The following is a 17775-nucleotide window of genomic DNA, read 5'->3' as shown; positions in this document are numbered from 1 at the left end:
GTATGTTTAACTTATTATCATGTTCCGGAGTGTATGTAACTATACGAATCGGCATACTTTCACAGTTTGTCGCAAATAGTCCCTGCGATCGAATAAACTTGTTTTTGCCATGCCAAACCCTTTAAAACTTCTTTCTAAGTTATGTAAAGGTTATTTAAGGTATGTTAAGCTTATGTTGATGTTCCGGAATGTTTGTCGCATTAAACTGATTACGTTTATACATCAGTTTGCGTATAACTTTCCAGAAAGCGATATAGAGTTTGAAATCCAACAAAAATCATAACATGAAAAATGTCAAACATAAATAAAAAAATATTGGGATCAAATCACATTGTTTTATTGATAATTTAACTATTCAGAGGTTGTACAATGAGTACAAGCACAGATGTCACAGAATGGCTATCCGATCGGACTGCCGTCCGATCGAACGACCATCCGATCGAATTACATGTGCCTTACAACCTTCAACACTTGAACTATTTTTGAATCAGAAACTTTGAACTTTGAAACTTACACTCGAAGGGTCATTCGACCGAACGGTCATACGATCGGATGACCATCCGATCGAATGACTTGGTATCTTGCTACAATGAAAACTTCAAAAGTTTAACATTTTGGAAACTCATATTTGGATCGAATGACCATTCGATCGAATGGCCATCCATCCAGATGACCATCCGATCGGATGGTGATCCGTCCCATCTATATGTCATCCGACCGGGTGGCCATCTGTCTGGATGGCCATTCGATCAGAAGACTGATTCGACACTTGCACGATTCTCGTTATTTTGCTCGGCGATTATCTGTTAATCTATAATCAAGCTAGTTCAGAGCTCCCTTTGATCCAATCTATAAGTGTCGATACTTAGCACCCGCTGTGAGTATACTCGATCCCGTTTCGTTTTAAACTTTTGGGATGCAACATGTATTCTATGAAGCTCGAAACTTGAAACTATTTGAATCTAACTCTATCCTCTATAAATGTGAAACTTGATACTTCTGGATTCTTGATTCTTGATTCTTTATGCTATGTGAACGTTTAATCCTTGTGTGTAGTTCCGCCTTAACAATAGTAGCGCTATAGGAAGATGCACCTCCCCATTATTCTCGGGGGTATTGTTAGGAGGATTCTATTTGCTTTCCATGATTCTTGGGAAAGTGTTAAATGCATCGGGACACTTGGGCAATCACTTGGACTGCGAACACTAGCATGGCTGAAACTATTTTATATTTTTACATGACGGATATGAGTTCATTTTAAACTATTATGCTATATACTCAAACTTGTATACTCGCCAGTACATTATTGTATTGACTTTATTTTAATACATGTTGCAGGCTGATAGGATGCCGGATTCAAAGAAACTTGCTAGGATGCTGCTTAGAAACACATCTTAGTTAATCTAGAATCATTTGAACATTATTTGAGATGCGATGTAATTTTTTATACTTTGTGTTTTGACGTTTAGACAATGTATCTCATGAAACCAATTAATGACTATTCAAACTATAGTGTTATGGAAACTTTTGAGCAATCTGAACGCTTAATGGCGCACCCCGATGGTCTCGCCATCGGTTGGGGTATGACAGATTGGTATCAGAGCCATAACTATACGGAATTAGGAAAAGTAGGAATACTTTGCCTAGTCTATAGTTCTAGGAATCTTGACTCTTATTTGTTGTTTAAGACTTATGCATTCTACCGTATCTGCTTCCTAGCAGCACATTTCCTGTTAAACTTACATGCCTTTCCTAAGGCCGACACAATATACACTTGGATACTTCGAAAACACTGTTAACCAGTGTTTGTGTTCTGCACGAGATTTACCCTCAAGTCAGGAGTGACATCCGAACCTTGACGGAATCTCCACATTATATTCTAGTAGGTCTTATCTGTTGATAAGTACCGACGCTATTAGGGTACGATGTTGTCAAGATAGAGGTGAAACTCATACCTTGATGACTAGTCCCACTCCTTGATTTTCTTATATGTCTCGCCAATATCTCGAAATTCCTAATCAATTAGGAACGTGAAAAGACCAAAAGGACGAATATCGTAGGCCTAACATCGATGACGTATTTGTCTAATAAGTCTAGACACGTTGCCTCAATTCGAAAGGGGTTCGATTCACTTTGGTTAGTTACCGTTCCTCTACCCGAAACAATCCTACGTTTTATGAGCCTATCTTTTATGTTAGCTCGATTTTTATGCATGGTTTTAAACTTGATTCTTCATTTATTTTGAGGCTTTTTACAAATCGCACGTATGTCCGCAATCTAAACCTCTAATCATAATCTCTCGGGATCAAGCTAAATTTACGAAGCTTTATTCATCATGTTAATCTATGTGGGAATCTTGATCGACTATGATACTATGTGAATCTATCTAATGAATCTATGTGTTATTGTGGTAATGAAACGCTAAACGTAACATGGCACAGAAAGACGAGACAGAAGTAACATGGACGAAACATGGTGGATACGCCGCTGGTACTTCCTATATATAAGTGTTTCCGACATGTTACCAGCTTTCGTACCACGTGCCATGCGAAACCTAGTGTTTTGCAGACCGGTGATGAGAATGTTAAACTCTAAGCTATGAGAAACTACCTTTGTAATCTAAGTATGTGTGATCTATGTGTACTCCAGTGCGTATGTGTTGTTTTGAGTGACAAAATACGAAACGTAGCCTAGCGCCGAAGACGAGGCGAACGTGGCATGTCCGAAGCATGGTGGATATGCTGCTGGTACTTCCTATATATAAGTGTTTCTGGCATGTTACCGAACCTTCGTACCACGCGCTAAGTGAAGTTCGTAGTTTTGAAGACTCGGGTTGAAGTTGTTGAAACTATTTGGTTAATCTATGTGAAAGTCTTGTGAGAATGATGGAGTTAATGTTATGGTTGGCGAAGCATGACACCGATGACGAGACGGACGTGGCATGATTGAAGCATGGTGGATACGCCGCTGGTACTTCCTATATATAAGTGCTTCCGTCATGTTGCTGAACTTTCGTAGCACGTGCCCATGTGGGAATTCGTTGTTTTGTGGACTATGGTAAGGATGTTGAACGCTAATCTATGTGAGATTATTGTTAATCTACATGTACGTGATGATGATAAGTGTGTTTGTTATGGTTGGAAAATGCGACACGTATCATGACACCGAATACGAGGCGGAAGTGATGTGCCCGAAACGTAGTGGATACGCCGCTGGTACTTCCTATATATAAGCATTTCTGACATGTTGCCGAACCTTCGTACAACGTGCCATGCGAAAGTTGTGGGTTGCGGATGTTGAATCTATTGGAATCTATGTGAAACTTGTTGGAAACTCGAATCTTTAAACTACGTGCAACTTGTTGAATCTTGAGTCTTTAATCTATCGTGTGTGAAACTTGATACCGTGAGATTTTGTGATCTAGACTTATACGACTCTTTTATCGAACATTTAGATGTCTTACCATAAGCTTTCCGACACTCTCAAGAGATCCAGGGAGAAGTCTCAGAAAAAGATGATGTCATTCATGGCCGACCAGATCGCTCGCGTCGAGCCAAAGATCGTCTCTGAGATCCAAGAATCAAACACTCCTCCATCCTCTATGGAATCTAAGGGCGAGAACTTAAAGCCTACAAAGTTCAGCTACAAACATTTTGTCTCTTGCAACCCTAAGCCTTTCACGGGCAGTGATGGGGTGACCGCTATGCTTTAGTGGTTCGATAGCATCGAGGTTACTTTCATTAACAGCAAATGCCCGGAGCATTTAAAGACTAGGAGTGCAACGGGAATTTTTCAAGGCCTAGCTCTGGAGTGGTGGACAAATGAGAGAAACATTCGCTCGAACGAAGAAGCATATGCTCTTTCATGGGCTGAGGTGCGAGAATTAATGATGCTTGAGTTCTGCCCTCCCCATGAACAACTGAAGCTCGAAGAAGAGTTCTTGCATTTGAAGCAGATTGGTGATGACAATCTGGCTTATACTACCCGCTTTAAGCAGCTGAGTTTAATCTTTCCTCACTTGGTTTCTACTCCGAAGTGCATGATAACCAAGTACATCAATGGGTTACCTCCTGCAATGCGTGATTCAATCGAAGCAGCTCAGCTAGAGACTATTGAAAAAGTTTATCGTCTAGCCGCAAGCTTAAAAAACAACCGCATCCGTGACAAACACTTTGCTACTACTACTCCCTCTAAGTCAGCAAACCAGGTTTCTCAGCAGCCAAGTGGCAGCAAGAACAAGAGGAGAAAGTCTCAGGGTTCAGGGTGTAATGCAATTGTTCCTGCTGCAAACCCCGCTGTTAAGCCTGCTCCTGCTGCTGCTGTTCCAAACCCTCCTGCTCCTGATATCAAAAACCAGTACACTGGGCCTCACCCTAAGTGTACGACTTGCAACTTTCATCATCCTGCTGCCTCTGCTTGTCGCTTGTGTACCAACTGCAACCGCTATGGTCACACGACTCCTTACCGCTGCCAGGTCAACCCTGCCCAACCATCTCAACAAGCCCCAGTTCAGGCAGCCTTACCAGCTCTTCCAGCTCCTCCGCAGAACCCTAGGCCCGTCAATGCCATTCGTGCATGCTACAAGTGTGGAGATACTACTCACCTCCGTAATCAGTGTCCTCAGTTAAACCAGGATCAATAGTCAGCCGCTCGTGGACGAGCGTTCAACCTTAATGCTAATCAGGTTCGTAACGAAAATGACGTCGTTAATGGTACGTTTCTCGTCAATAACCTTTACGCTTCGATACTATTTGATACTGGTGCCGACAGAAGCTTTGTGTCCGTAGAATTTGAATCTTTGTTAAACTGTGCACGCTCTAAGTTACCTAAGTCATTTTCGGTTGAGATTGCCGATGGTAAATCCATTCTAGTTGATTCTATTCTCAGTGGTTGTTCTTTGATTCTTAACGACCACGTATTTACTATTGATCTAATACCCATGCAATTGGGTAGTTTTGATGTCATTATCGGCATGGATTGGTTGCGTAAGAATCATGCCGAGATTGCTTGTCACGAGAAGTTTGTTCCTCTACCTCTTACGTCCAGTGATATTTTACACGTCTATGGAGACCGACCTTCTAGAGGACTGAAGTTGATGTCATGCACTCAAGCAAACAGATGCCTACGTAAACAGAACTTTGCCTTCTTGGCCCACGTGGTGGAATAAAAGGGCAAGGGGAAGAACATAAGCGACGTTCCAGTAGTGTGTGATTTCCCTGACGTCTTTCCTAAAGATCTTCCTGGTCTTCCTCCTCCTAGATCCGTTGACTTTCGTATTGATCTCATACCTGGAGCGACTCCTGTCGCCAAGGCTCCTTACCGAATTGCACCATCTGAAATGCAAGAGCAATCTAGTCAACTGCAAGAACTGCTCGACAAGGGATTCATTCGTCCAAGTACCTCTCCGTGAGGTGCTCCCATGCTATTCGTCAAGAAGAAAGATGGTTCGTTTCATATGTGTATCGACTACCGTGAACTTAACAAGCTTACCGTTAAGAATCATTATACTCTCCCTCGTATCGACGATCTATTTGACCAACTACAAGGCACGTCCTGTTTCTCGAAAATTGACCTTCGTTCTGGCTATCATCAGCTCCGTGTTCTCGAAGATGATGTACCCAAAACCGCGTTTCGCACTCGTTATGGGCACTACGAGTTCGTGGTTATGCCGTTTGGCTTGACCAACGCACCCGCTGTGTTCATGGATCTTATGAATCGTGTTTGTAAACCCTACTTGGATCGTTTTGTGATAGTCTTTATTGATGATATTCTCATTTATTCTAAAACTAAAGTTGATCATTCTCGTCATTTACGCTTGATGCTTGAACTTCTACGTGGTGAACGCTTATACGCTAAATTCTCTAAGTGTGAGTTTTGGATTGATGAAGTACAATTCCTAGGTCATGTTGTTAGTAAGCAAGGTATTCATGTTGACCCTTCTAAGATCAAAGCTGTGAAGAATTGGAGTACGCCTAAATCTGCATCTGAGATTCGTTCCTTCCTAGGATTGGCGGGTTATTACCGCCGATTCATCTCGGACTTTTCTAAGATCGCTGTTCATCTCACTTCGTTGACTCAGAAGAGAAACATTTTGCTTGGGGTCCCGAGCAAGAGGAATCTTTTCAGACTCTTAAGACCCTTTTGTGTAACGCGCCTGTGCTTACTCTCCCTGATGGGAATGACGACTTCGTGGTATATTGTGATGCCTCGAACCGTGGCTTGGGCTGTGTGCTCATGCTGCGGGATAAGGTTATTGCTTATGCCTCCCGTCAACTCAAAATACATGAGAAAACTATACTACTCACGATCTAGAGCTTGGTGCAGTTGTATTTGCGTTAAAGATTTGGCGACACTACCTATATGGAACCAAGTGTGTGGTTTTCACTAACCATGAGAGCCTTCAACATATTTTTAACCAAAAGGAACTGAACATGCGGCAGAGACGTTGGGTGGAGTTACTTAACGACTACGACTGCGAGATTCGCTATCATCCTGGCAAGGCGAATGTCATGGCCGATGCTCTTAGTCGTATGTAACACCTCATAAAATCACGTCCAATAATGCATCGACACATGTCCCTAATCCTAACAATGTCAAACGTTGACTAGGAGGGACTATTATTGCCAAACAATGAAAACTTTGAATATGGAAAGACTAAAAGTGTCAACATTCTTAAACAAAGCCTCTGAGTGACCTTATACGGTATTCGTATTCTTTTAATAAGCCACTTGTTGGATAAACGAAACCGTTTGCAATATAAATTCAAAAGTTGTGCATCGAAGGGTTAAAAGTGGCAACATGTTAATTCTTACCTCTGAAATGACCTTTAAACGAACCTGAGCATTGTGATGCTCGGTTATACCCTCGAGAATGCCTAATATGGATTATGAAAGGCTTTGGTGTCGTTAAACGATAATACACACAACTTCGTGTGTTAAAAGGGTTAAACTCGTCAACAAGAGAAACTAGTGTCTACAGGTGATCTTTTGACGAACCCAAAGCTTAACAATGTTCGTTATACTCCCATGAATAACCAAAGTATAATTTAAAGGGCCAATTGTGCTAAATTTAAAAGATATATCAAGTTAAAAGGTTAAGGGGCCAAATGTGTCAAGTATTAAACTTGATTTGCTGAAACTCTAGGGGGTCGCGCTGTGCGACAGCCCCCATCCATTTCGGTCGCGCGACGCGAGCACAAGACCTGGAAAGAATCCTTTGGCAGTTGCGGGTTATTCAACTTGTTCATCACACAAACCATTCCATACTCACATAATCTGAAAACCATGGATCTCTAATGGTTTTTAAACCTAGTTTACACATGTTACAATCCTATTATTACTTGGAGAACACACATAACACTTGGCACAATCCTAGTAACTCTTGAAAACTATATAAATCCTTTGAATTTATTCATTTTTCTTGCACCATTTCATTCAAATCTTCTTCTTCTCTAAATTCTGGAGGTTCCTGACTATAAAGGAAGCTTATTCTAGTAGAAAAGATTGCTAGGACCCTTTGTAAGTGTTCCTAGCCACTAGTTTATGTTTTAATAGGCTTTTAAGCCAAAAGTCAAGCGTTATCGTAATAACGCTTTGACTTTTAGTAAGACCTTAAAAGGTCAGGCCATTGTTCACAACAAACATGGCTACGTGATTGTAATTAGGTAGGTGTTAATCCCTCAAAAGGGCACCTCCTAAGAATCAGGTTTGCTTAGTCAATTGACGAGTCAAAGTAATAATAATTTAAAAGTCAACGGGTTAGATTTTTAAAATAATTGCGATATGAGTTTAGAAGTGTTCTAAAATATATTTTATCACTTAAACAACTTGGTAATAATTATTAGAACATGTGTAAACATGTTCGGCTCGTCAGTTCCCGTTTTAGGGTCGGTTCGCAACCGAAAGTTGCGTAGTTTGACTTCTACGTTGACTTTTGGTTATAAACCGAATTAGACTAGTATGCTACTGATTTTAGGTTCCGTTGTGATCGTAATGTGATGTAGTATAGCCCCATAAGGTTACATTACACGATCGGACTAGGAATCTGAGTTTTATGCAAGTTTCCATATTTATGCCATACTTTGACCTTTATGCCCTTTTAGCAAAATTAAGGTTTTAGACACAAATAAGCTTGCAAATGATTTAAGTACTGATATGTTAACATGTTTAACATATTTCGATGCTTATAAACTGGTCAAAAACTGAGTTTACGCATATGGTCGTAAACTATGCTTTTAAAAGGACTAAAATGCCCTTTTAAGCCTAAAATGAGTTTTAAACATAATTTTGTTATAAAACTCAATTACCTACTGATGTGATATTAGTATTAGGATTATTTGGGATACTAAGTCAGATTGTAAACTGAGTTTAACTTCAGTTTCGTAAATAATGCCGATAAATGACGATAATGCCCTTATGGCATATAAAATGCATTTTTAGCATGATACTCAAACCAAACCTTTTGATTACTGATATGTTATGACAAATAAAATATTTTAACTATTCAATGCTGGTCATAACATTAGGTTTCATAAATCTTCGCGTAAATTGTCATTTAACGACATTAACGCCTGTTAGGCGCGTAGTATGGTTTTAAATCATACGTATGAACCAAGACTTGTTACCTACTGATTTTATAAACTATTTTAAATGTTTATACAGTAGGTATAAGTTATGAACTCAGAATCCCAAATAAATTCTCAAAACTATGTGTGAAATGACCAAAATGCCCCTACGGTGCATAGTTTGGTCTGAGAGCATAAACCACACATATATTTAATATCCTACTGATATGATATCATAATTTAACCATTTTGTAGGATCGATATTGACGATCTAATGAGTCAATCAGAGTCAAAATACCACTGTTTATGTGGCGGAATCACACAAACAGTTTGAATCAAAGAGAATGGAGTAGAAATAGACAGAATATCACTTTAAACACTGTTTCTCATTAATTGATCATAGAAGAATTTGGCAGCAGTTCGGTATACAACTTGACGATCGGTACCAAATGAGAAACAGACACACATATATATACTATTGGGATTTCGCTTGAAATGACACCTTGTCATTTCAAGCGGAATCACATCCAACTGATTTCGCTTGAAATGACAAAGTGTCATTTCAAGCGGAATCACTTCACTAAAACATAAAATTTACATTCAGCCCCCTACACTATTCATAACTGACATATTTGACCCTAGGCAAGAGTGCACTAACAAACTCCCCCTTGGATACAACCGGAGTCTTCAGTCTTGTCTTCGGGTCTTCAGAGCGACTTGAAACTTTCTTCTCTTTGCTTAGGCTTCTTTCTCAGCAAGTTCCTCAGCCTATCGTTCTCTTTCTTCTTTTTCTTTTCTTCTTCAGCCTGTATCTTCATCCATTTCCCTTTGTTTTCCTCTAGCTTCTTTCTTTCTCGTTCAACTTTCTTCTTTTCTTTCTCTTCAAGCGACCACCATTTAGAATTCCATTTACTTTCAGAATTTATACCTTTCTGAAAGCAAATAGTTGCAACTTTTTGAAACTGCATCGCTTGCTCCTTGTCTTCAGATTGGAAACGGATCTTGTTGATGAATAAACATTCAATATCCTTTGCTGAGCAGTTAACCAACCACATCGGGTCATAGACAAAAATCTCTCTGATCTCTTTCCCAGCTCTATAAGTAATCACAGCCTCAGTAGAGATACAACTGTACACCCATCCCATGAAACCTTTGTAAAACTCCTGTTCCATCTTGGGCACTGGAATGTTTTTCATCGTTTTTGGCTTTTTCACGTTCAAAATCGTCTCTTCAATCCCTGTCACTGGATCTACCCTTTGAACTCTCTTCGGGTAATGAGGCTTCTAGTGTTTGAAGTCTTTCAGAGCCTCAAACTTTATCAGGCCCCACATTGCAATATCATTCTTCCTGACAGGATACCCCAAGGTTCTTACTTTCGATAACTCATCCACATCCCACCATGGAAGGGACATAACATCATGTAACTTTTCAAAATATTGAACTCCACATTCTCTTCTAATTGCATAAGCATTAACCTGTGGTAGAAATCCCTAGCTTATGATATCCCCCAAAGAAATACTTCTGTCTCTCTGATAATACTTCAACGGACTCTTGAATTTACGTTCATTGCTTTCCTTGAACCATTTCTTACGTTCTTCTTTCAGAGGATCTTTAGTAGTACCGCCAAAGTTCTTGTCTTTAAGAATCTCAGCAACTTTCCTTCTAAGTTCATCCCGATTCTCTTCACTAAAGAACTCCATCAGTGTTGGAAGTTTAGAAGTGTCTTCATTCAAAATCTCTTCATCCGTACAGTCTTCAACCTCAACCCTATCATATACATCTGCGTCTTCCACATACTTGTATTCATATTCAGGTTGATGGTTGATGTCGAAAGCATTCAGTTCTTCTTCAAAATCAAACTTAAACTCAGCTTCATTCACATTGAACATTTTCAGTACTTCATCCAATGTGTAGGTATGCCTGATCTCACCTTCTTCAACATGAGGCTCTATTCGAAGAATAAGCTTTTCAACTTGATCAATATTTTGATCATCAACATGCTCCCCCTATCCATCAGCTCCCTCTGTTTCTTCATTAGCATCATCATTCATGTAATCATCAACATTCTTTTCTTTTGATGCTTTAGTCGTAGTAACACCTGCACCTCCCTGATTATCATCGTCATCATTGTCATTATCAGAACCATGACTACTCACAGAAAACACTTTTTCATCATCTTCTTCGTCATCACCCCCTTCATCATCATCCTCCTCATCATCTTCTTCATCATCATTCCCAGCAAGATCTTCAAGTGAAACATCTTCCTCAAAAATGGCTGATACAGAAGATATAGGAACAGGATTTTCAACAACTAATGATGGAACAATCGATCTTTCAGCTACTGCAACACTGCCTGCAGCACTCTTGCCTTTATCTCTCATTAGAGCTTCAATTTCAGCTTGGCGTTTAGCCCTTACTTCCTCTACTTGAATTTCCTCAAATCTTTCTCTATCGACTTTCCGAGCATACTCTCTATCACCTTGTTCATCATATAAAATTCATGTTCCTTCAACGCCTTCGCAGCTTCAAGTTCTTTGTTCTTCAGTTCAAAGTACTTGTTCTGTTCATCTCGGCGAGTCTTTTCTTCTTCTAATTCTGCCACTCTCACCTTCAAGACATCAATTTCAAACTGATCTGTATCTATCTTTTTCAATAAAGACTTGTTTTCAGATTCTAACTTCTTTACACGCGTTTCAAGAATCTTTTCACGATCAGCCACTATTTTGCTTTCAGCTGCCAATCTTTTGTTTTCAGCCATCACATCATCAACTTTCTTTTCAACACTCTTCACTTGAACGTTACTTGCAAAATCAAAGTCTCCGATCTCATCAAGCCCCATACTCAAGTTTGGAGGAACAGGTGGAAAAACTTTGTACCCCGAAGAACCAGGTGTGGTTTGAATAAGTGGTTGTGAAGGTGGTGGAGTTTGAAAGATTGTGTCACACACCCAAATTCCACCTGTGGAGCATCATCCGCTTGAGGGCGTGACTGACCAGGATCCAGCCACCAATTATACTGTTTAATTGAATTAATAACCATAGTAATACTTACTAACCATACGATTAGCAATATCATGATCAAAGCTTAAAGTTTTAAGTCCAAAAAGTAGTAAGTAGCGGAAGCATAAGCAAAACAGTTTTAAACGAGGTTCTTAGTTCATGTTTATTTAACACCCAACACAGGGGTAGACGAGCAGTACACATCCCCAAGCAGCAAGCTCCTGAGTCACTGGTCACCTGCAAAGCATGCAGTAAGGTGTCAACAATAATGTTGAGCGAGTTCACTAGTTGTCCAGTTTTAATTACCAAAAACTTGTTTCACCAGTTAATTTATCCGTTTATACATGCCATGGGGAGCTACCCCAAGAGTAAGCGACTAAACTGTTTTTCCAATACCGAACACTAGGTAACCGTTGTGTTTCCGCAGAATGCCCCGATGCCAATGTTCTATCATCATTGACGGATGCCTGAGTCCATTAGTTCACGCCCGATCCCATACACGGGCACGGTGTGAGGCTGGTAAAACCTAAATAGCGCTATCAACTAATAACCCGTTCGCCTGGCCCCGGCGACTAATCGGTATTATGTAGTAGGGACTTGAGTGATAGAGTTTCGTTTAGTGCTGTTTGTTGCAATCCGTATAAACAATAATTAACTAAAGGTTCCCAATAACAAGGGAAGAAAAGTAAGTTGTATCCCTCATAAGGGGATAGTGTTGTTTTTAGTTCCGTTTCCCAAACCACCGGGAACAAATGCTTTAAGTTGTGAACTCACCTTGGGTTGCTCGGTAGATTATTTACTCGGTCAATCACGTTGGTCACCACGTCCTAGCATGGTTACCAATATAGGTCAGGTTTGGGGTACAAGTATTCACGTATGATATACGAAATAAACACACAGGATACATACAGTTATAAATTGGGTTATTGGGCCGGCCCTAACATTTGCACAGTCATACAGAATTCAGCAACACATAGTCCAGTCAAACAGGTAGCCCAATTAAACATGCTGTGGCCCAATAACCATAGTAGGCAGCCCAGTCGAGACAAGGCGGTCTCGACTCGAGAACACGTGGTCTCGAGTCGCAACCAAGAGATCTCGAGTGATCACGTTTTGGTCTCGAGTGGTGCTGGTCAGGAGTCGCAACCTCAGAGGTCTCGAGTCCAGTCTCGAGTCGAGATCATGAAGTCTCAAGTCGAGACCTTGCCGGTCTCGAGTCCCTAAAGTCCGTCTCGAGTTGTCATGGGATGGTCTCGAGTCGCCACCAAGGGTCTCGACTCGCAATCACAGTTACGTGCACAAAAATCCTTCTAGAACCTGTTCCACATGTACTATCCAATAGAATTGCATTTTCATGATATTGTGTACTAACCAATAAGAATACACCAACATGTTTCTTTGTCTAAAATCAAAACAAAATGGATCAAACCTACTGTTTTCAAATATTCATATCAACATTCAAATAGTTCATCAAATATTTATACATATTCAACACATATTCATCATATCATCATCCTACATAACCTTGTATTTTTCGGACAAAAATCATAGCACATAGACTAGATACCAAAGCAACATTTCCCTTCATTTTCTAGCATGAATCACTTGTTCAAAACACACTAGCTTACCCATATCCTTTAGTTATTTCAAGTCATTCATTTGGCTCACAAGCAACACATTGTTCATCAATTTATCATTTGAATTTGATAACAAATCTATTACCTAACAAGCAACATAATCGATCAAACATCCAACTAATCAAAATAGTTTGTGCATCATGAACCATCATTTTTAATCAAACAACTATAATATACTAACCGGTTAGATGTTGAGGGTATGGAAGATTGATGAGAGAACTTCGAGTGATGGTTGCAAGCAAATTTCGAGGATCCTTGATGATACCCGGTTTGATTCGAAAGGGAGGAAGAGAGGATGATTGTGTTGGGGCTTTGGGGTTTTCGTGAGAGAGAGTGTAAAGGAGAAAGTGTGAGGGTTTTGGGTGTTTATATATATATATATATATAGAGTGGTGCACCCTAAGTGGGTTTCGGGTGGGCTAAGGGGAGGTTGCGGCCCAACCGGCCCAACCGTCTACGGCTCACTCGAGACCGAGGGTGGTCTCGAGTCAGGGTCTCGGCCCACTAGTATTATACCCTTATATATATATATATATATATATATATATATCATACATACATACATACAACACATAATAAAACAGAGAATCCTTAGTTTTCATTTAATAATATACGTACACGAAATGTTAATTCAAGAAGGTTGCCCGGGAAAAACCCGAAGTGTCACATTATCCCCAAGTTTTTAGAACTTTCGTCCCGAAAGTTAAGGCAGCCACTGACAAGCTAGTATAAGTGAGAGTGTTTCAACGGGGTGTTACATCATCCCCCCGTTAGTTTGGAATTTCGTCCTGAAATTTGGTTGCAGCTTCAGTGCTGGGGGTTTCGTTTGGGAACAACTGGGGATACTTGTGCTTCATCTGATCTTCCCGCTCCCAGGTAAACTCTGGGCCACGTCGCGAGTTCCAACGGACTCGTACAAGAGGTATCTGGCTACGTTTGAGGGTTTTGATCTCTCGATCCGTGATCTCAATCGGTTCCTCAGTAAAGTGTAGCTGTTCATCAATAGTTAGTTCCTTGAAAGGAATTACGAGCGTTTCATCTGACAGACACTTCTTCAGATTAGATACGTGAAACACGTTGTGTACCGCACTCAGTTCTTCAGGCAGATTCAATCTATACGCAACCTTACCGATTCTCTCGGTAATTTCGAATGGTCCGATATATCGCGGATTGAGCTTGCCCCTTTTACCAAAGCGAACCACACCCTTCCAGGGTGAGACTTTAAGTAGAACCCGGTCACCGACGTGGAATTCCAGTGGTTTCCTACGCTTATTAGCGTAACTCTTCTGGCGGTCACGAGCTGCCGCCATGCGTTGTCTGGTCTGGGCAATCTTTTCCGTTGTGTCTACCACCAGTTCTGGGCCCGTGATTTGGCTATCGCCAACTTCCGCCCAGCAGAGAGGTGATCGGCATTTACGACCGTACAATGCCTCAAAAGGTGCTGCCTGAATGCTAGTATGGTAGCTGTTATTATACGAGAACTCTACTAGCGGCAGGTGCTTTTCCCAATTCTTGCCAAAGTCGATCACACATGCCCTAAGCATGTCTTCTAGGGTTTGGATGGTCCGTTCAGACTGCCCATCCGTTTGTGAGTGATAAGCGGTGCTCATGTCCAAACGTGAGCCAAAGGATTTGTGCATAGCTTGCCACAATTCCGAAGTAAAACGAGTGTCTCGGTCGGAAATAATTGAGGTTGGCACCCCGTGCCTCGAAACTACTTCATTTAAGTAAACTTCCGCCAAGGTAGAAAACTTGTCTGTCTCCTTAATAGCCAAAAAGTGTGCGGACTTGGTCAATCGATCTACTATTACCCAAATAGTGTCATTTCCGCGTTGAGACCTAGGTAGCCCTGTAACAAAATCCATGGAAATTTGCTCCCATTTCCATTTCGGGATTTCTGGTTGTTAGAGTAGGCCTGCTGGTTTCTGGTACTCTGTCTTGACTCTTGCGCAAGTCAAACATTTGCTGACATATGTTGCTATGTGAGCTTTCATACCAGGCCACCAATATGTAGTCCTTAAGTCATGATACATCTTATCCGAGCCAGGATGTACTGAGTAACGGGACTTATGGGCTTCATCCATCACGAGTTCACCTAAATCTCCATAGAGTGGAACCCAAATGCGCCCTGTTACATAGTAAGCGCCATCTTCTTTCTGTTCTAGTCGCTGTCTCGATCCTCGCAGGGACTCAGCCCTGATGTTTTCCGGTTTCAATGCTTCAACTTGAGCATTTCGAATCTGAGTAGGGAGGCTAGACTGGATAGTAAGTTGCAATGCTCGCACGCGCTTTGGTGTAGTGTCCTTTCGGCTAAGGGCGTCTGCCACGAAATTGGCTTTGCCCGGATGGTACTTGATGGCGCATTCGTAATCATTCAAGAGTTCGACCAATCGACGCTGTCGCATATTCAAGTCCTTTTGCCTAAAGATATGTTCGAGACTCCTGTGATCGGTGTAAATAGTGCACTTGGTACGGTACAGGTAATGTCTCCATATCTTAAGAGCAAGAATCACTGCTCCCAGTTCCAAGTCGTGCGTAGTGTTGTTTCTTTCATGCGTCTTAAGTTGTCGAGAAGCGTAGGCAATAACTTTCTCGCGTTGCATCAACACGCAACCGAGCCCATGGATAGACGCATCGCAGTAAACCACAAAGTCGTCAGTGCCTTCAGGCAACGAGAGAATAGGAGCACTACAGAGGTTATCCTTTAGCCTTTGAAAGGCTGATTCCTGAGCTTCATCCCACTTGTAAGCAATACCTTTCTGGGTGAGAGTCGTGAGGGGTTGAGCAATCTTTGAGAATCCCTTGATGAATCTGCGGTAGTATCCTGCCAATCCCAAGAATTGGCGAACTTCGGTTGGAGTCTTGGGCGTAGGCCAATCCTTTATCGAGTCGATCTTAGTGGGATCGACGTGAATCCCGTCCTTATTGACCACATGCCCAAGGAAATGGACCTCTCGAAGCCAGAAGTCACACTTCGAGAATTTGGCGTACAGTTGCTCATTGCGTAAGAGTTCGAGGACAAGGCGTAGGTGTTGTTCATGCTCTTCTTGACTTTTCGAGTAGATCAGGATGTCGTCGATAAACACAATCACGAATTTGTCGAGGTAAGGCTTGCACACCCGGTTCATGAGGTCCATAAAAACCGCAGGCGCGTTAGTCATTCCGAAAGGCATGGCGAGGAACTCGTAATGACCGTAACGAGTCCTGAACGCAGTCTTGGAGATGTCTTCATTACGAACTCTCAGCTGATGATAGCCTGATCGCAAGTCAACCTTAGAATAGTAGCTCGATCCTTGCAACTGATCGAACAGGTCGTCGATGCGCAGGAGAGGGTAACGATTCTTGATGGTAACTTTGTTCAACTCACGATAGTCGATGCACATTCGGAATGTGCCATCCTTCTTCTTAACAAAGAGTACTGGTGCTCCCCAGGGTGATGAACTAGGACGGATAAATCCTTTATCCAATAGTTCCTGTAATTGCGTAGAGAGTTCCTTCAGTTCTGCAGGGGCTAGTCGATAAGGTGCTCGAGCTATGGGCGCTGCTCCAGGAGTTAGCTCGATTTGAAATTCGACCTGACGGTGGGGAGGGAGTCCAGGTAGTTCCTCAGGAAATACCTCGGGGTAGTCACGTACTACTGGAAAATCTTCAATCCTCTTTTCCTTTTCGTGTGTGTCGGTGACAAGTGCTAAGATAGCGGTGTGCCCTTTTTTTAAACACTTCTGGGCTTTTAGAAGCGAGATAATGCCTGTGACTTCTCCGCCTTTGTTACCTTGAACGATGAGGGGTTTGCCAGAACGGCGAGGAATACGAACCGCTTTCTCTTGACAGAGGATCTCAGCGCGATGTTTGGATAACCAATCCATGCCGACGACGTCGAAGCTTCCAAGCTTGACAGGGAAAAGATCGATACTAAACGTTTGACCAGACAATTCTAGTTTGCAGTCGTGGATCACATGCGAGGCCTCGATGTTTCTACCATTGGCTATCTCAACGATGTGCTTAGAACTTAATAATGCAGGTGGGTGCTTAAGCTTCTTACTAATACGTAGGGATACATAACTAGCATCGGCTCCAGAATCAAATAACACAGAAACATAACGATCATCAAGTAGGAACTTACCCGCCACGACGTTGGGGTCATTCCTTGCTTCTCCAGCTCCAATCACAAAAGCTCTTCCCCTTGCACCATTCCCAGCATTGTTGTTTTGTTCATTGTTCCCAGCTCCCTGGTTGTTGTTGCGATTCTGATTCAGTTCAGGGCAATCCTTCCGCATGTGCCCTGTTGCCCCACATTTAAAACATTCGCGACTGTTTCCTTGCTGCTGTTGCTGTTGGGGTTGTTGCTGATTCTGCCTTGCCGGGAACTGACTTCTACAATCCTTGGCTTCATGCCCCATCTTGTTGCATCGCTGGCACTGACCTTTGTTACATGCCCCATTGTGGTGTCTGTTACACTTGTTGCACTTAGGGTAGCTTCCCCGATAGCCACCCTGTTGCTGAGGGCCTTTGTTGCTTTCAGTTCTCCTTTGCTGGGCTGGGGCCTGAGTAGAGTTAGTATCCTTGCCCTGATTTC

The sequence above is a fragment of the Helianthus annuus genome, chromosome 15, assembly GCF_002127325.2.
Source record: "Helianthus annuus cultivar XRQ/B chromosome 15, HanXRQr2.0-SUNRISE, whole genome shotgun sequence".
NCBI classification, from domain to species: domain Eukaryota; kingdom Viridiplantae; phylum Streptophyta; class Magnoliopsida; order Asterales; family Asteraceae; genus Helianthus; species Helianthus annuus.
Note: the sequence above shows the minus strand (reverse complement) of the source record.